General features: G+C 51.5%; 1 pseudogene across 1 annotated transcript; it reads right to left on the bottom strand.

The window, feature by feature from the left end:
• Positions 1-202: 202 nt before the first annotated feature.
• On the bottom strand, positions 203-2685 carry LOC309612271 (N-acetyltransferase 8 pseudogene; annotated as a pseudogene). The gene has a single exon. The product of its transcript is annotated as an N-acetyltransferase 8 pseudogene (transcript).
• Between the last annotated feature and the right edge of the window lie 890 nt (positions 2686-3575).

Below are 3575 nucleotides of genomic sequence, written 5' to 3'. Positions count from 1 at the left end.
GTGTAATTTAGAAGTAGTAACCTTCTAAAGAGTCTTGGGTAGAATGATGACTAAGATTATTAATGGTTTAGGAGCAATACTTTCTCCACAGTGGCCTTACCCACAGGGATGTTTGTTACAATGGTATTATCTTAATTCTAGGCAAGAGTAAGTCCCTTTTTGTATGTGTTCTTATAGAAAATGACTTCTGATTGACTCATAGTAAAGCAAGCAGCAGAGGGTTATTTATTTCCCATCTGTAGAGGTGCAGGGAGCTATGCAGTGTCTCCCTGAGGTGTGTGGGGAACTTCAATCTAAAAGCACCAATCAAGGAAAAGAAATGCAGCATAACACGGTGAGAGCCCTTTTGTTGACTTGGTGTCAGACAGTGTCCGGTTAGGGTAGCCATCAGGTGGGCCCAGAGACTCTCAGCAGACACAGGTGCCTTGGGTCCAGAGCTACCTCCTAGCCTCATTCCAGCTTCCTTCGGAGCCATTAGCCTTTAGTAGACACAACTCAAGAGGCAACAGAAGCTTGATTTAAATCATGACCTGGCCCTGGCCAGTGGGATGTGGGTTGTGCCACTTCTAGGTCTAGTCCATGTCAAATCCCACACTCTGTCCCTGGCTGCCTTCTTCCCCTTCAGCAGAGACCTTGGGGGCCATAGCAGATTGGTGGCATCATTGGCCCTGATCCTTCTTACGTGGATTCTTCTCACACTCCTTCTCCACGCCCTTTCCACATGACTTTGCATTTCCTCTCACTGAAGAGGCAGAGCATGACACCTGGAGATCTAAGGGGTGGCCCAGCCGAGCTCAGCCTAAGCTGCCGACCCACAGACTCATGAGCTAAAAAAATGTTTATCATTATTTTGTGGTGGTTTTTTATGCAACATTCTCGTGGCACTAGATAAATGAAACAGTAGCAACCCCAAAAACTGAATGGAGCAGAGCCACCCCACCACCCAGGCCATTGGGTTCCAATGTGAACAAGCAGTAAGCTTTTACTGTGCCGTCACAGTGAGACTTCAGGGTTTGCTTATTACTGCAGCAGAGCCGATCCCTCCTAACTAATCCACAACAAAATGGATCATAGGCCCCCTCCTTGCTCCAGTGCCTGAGAGACCTGAGCAGAGGGGAGACGGTAGATAAATTGAATTGCAGGGACAGCAACTAGCCTATAGCTTGTGGAGAAGAAAAACTAGCCCATCTTCCAGAAGTCGAGGCACTGGTAAAGGGCCAGGGCAGAGTACTGCAGTGTGCTGGTGCTGAGGACCACTTCGCTGTAGCCCTGGTCCCATGCAGACTTGGACAGTCCTGACCAGGGCTTTTACTTATCCCCTGACCACGGTGCTCCAGGGCCACACGTAGGTGAAGCAGCTGCAACTGCTCATTCCACAGGGTGGGCTTCTTAACGGGCAGCGCTCCCACCATGCCCACCACCTGCCCCTCAGACTCAACCACCCAGAAGCAGGAGCCACTCTCACTGAAGTAGGATTTGGTGATGTCAGACATGTCTGTGTGCAAAGACATGATCTCAAACTGGATCCAGGGGTATTTGGCAAGAAACCTCAGGGCAGCAAGGAGGGGGGGGCTGGCCATGAAGGCCAGGACCCAGGAGCTAGAGACCAGGAATAGGGCAAGGGGCCCCCGCAAGCAAGAGCACAAGGGTTCGGGGCAGCTTTAGGATGTGGTGGAAGGTGGTGGGAAGGTGCTCGGTCATCACCTTGGAGAACAAGCCCACGACCCATTTGCAATAATTTTCCTGGTATTTGTGGATTTGATAAGGAGCCATGGAAGACTTCTGTGTCTGGATCTCAAAGTTCAAGAGAGAGGTAGGAGTCCCTGTGTGACTTCCTGGCAGCCCTGGGGGAGAGAGAAGAAGCCATGTGAGTGGCTTATCCTCCCACCCCCCAGAACTGGGGATGACCCTGATCAAGGATGTGTCTTTCTGCTTCTACCCAAGAGGAAATAGGCCACAACCACTGGGAGAAGGTGTAGAGTCAGAAAGGTCTGCATTTGATCCTGTCTCCATGCATGACCTTGGGCATATTACATAATCTTCTCTAAGAGCCTGCTTTCTGAAGTTGTGTAGCGGATTTAATAAAATAACACATACAAATCTCTGGTTATAAGTCCCCTCCCCTCCCCCTCTTTCCCCTTTCCCTGGCTCTCTCAGCTTCTCCATACATTGGGGTGGCACCATGCAGCAGCCAAGCGTGTGTCCCTCTCCCAGGGACCATACACTGCAGTAGTCCTGTGTTTCCAAGTACAGGTTTCAACAAAGGCTTCTTCCCACTTGCTTGCAAATTTTCAGGCTGTTGAGGTGGCATAAGAGCCAAACACCAAAAATAGACCAGCCTTGAGAGCCAGAGGAGGGTCCAGAGCTCCAGGCCACACCTAAGAACACTGTCCTTCCACCCATGGCCTCTCACCTGCTATCACAAGAGCCTTGAGTGTCCAGGGCAGCCTCTGCCCTCAGCCTCCAACTGGCATCCAGGAGAGACTGCAAGGGCATGCTCCACTTCCAGGGACCAGGTCCTGGATGGCACCTCATTGGCCAGCTCCTGGATATTTGTTAATCATAAATCCCAGGCTCAAGTAGCTGGGCTATGATGGAGCAGGGAGTCCATTCTCTGATCACTGGGTAATTAGCCTGGAGGGGGTACGCAGGGTCTGGAACAGCTCAGGAGTCCTTGCCCTTGTGGACGGCCTACACCCCACACCATGGCAGTCCACCCAGCACCTTGGTGCTCTCTGATGTCCACCCTCAGCCCCTCCACACAGCTGCTATGACCCTGGGGAATTTGCCCCTCACCCTGTGCTCTGTCATCACAGACCAGAGTCCAAGTCCCCTGGCTCAGCATACGAGGTGCTTCACAGCCGGATGAGGGCAGCAGGGACCTGGTCATGCAGGGCCTATCATCCAGGTTAAGAAGTTTGGACTCTATTCCAAGAACACCAGGAGGCCATTGCTATGTTTTTAGCTGGGGAGTAACATAACCAGAGGTGGGGGGTGTGTGTGGTGTGTGCCTATTACTCTGGCTACATGTGGAAAATGGATTGGAAGAGCCAGGAATGGAAGCATATATCCCCCTGCCCCCAGAGGCTAGCACAGCAGTCCAGGCAAAAGACGGGCCTCCAGATACAGACATGCAGGCTGCTCACTGTAAAAGAGCACCTCGTCCAAGAAGGCTAGTGGAACTAAAATCCATGAGCCCTGGCACAGAGCTGCGTCTGACCAAAGGAAAAGGCACCTTTTTCTTATTTGCTCAAAGGTGTCACTGCTCACTGAACTGTGTTTCCAATAGGTTGTGTCTTTGTGAAGGGGGTGCATTGTTCTATGTTCACAAAGAGCCATCTAGGCTAGCAGGGGTCCTACGAGAGAAAGCAGTGACTTAGACCAGAGTTGGGCCATGGGTGTGACCTGGCCCACTTGGAGGTGCACCTTGGGGGCAGAAATGGCAGGAGTTGATGATCTGAGGATGAAGAAGTGGTCAGAGATGACAGCCAGATTTCTGGCAAGAGCATCTAGGAAGACGCTGGAGAGAGACCAGACTTGGAGAGAAAGATCATAACCGCCCCAAAGGTGCCATC

The sequence above is a fragment of the Balaenoptera borealis genome, assembly GCF_965194805.1.
Source record: "Balaenoptera borealis genome assembly, chromosome: 15".
Classification (NCBI taxonomy): domain Eukaryota; kingdom Metazoa; phylum Chordata; class Mammalia; order Artiodactyla; family Balaenopteridae; genus Balaenoptera; species Balaenoptera borealis.
The sequence above is the reverse complement of the archived record's forward strand: the minus strand, read 5'-3'. Positions and strand labels throughout refer to the sequence as shown.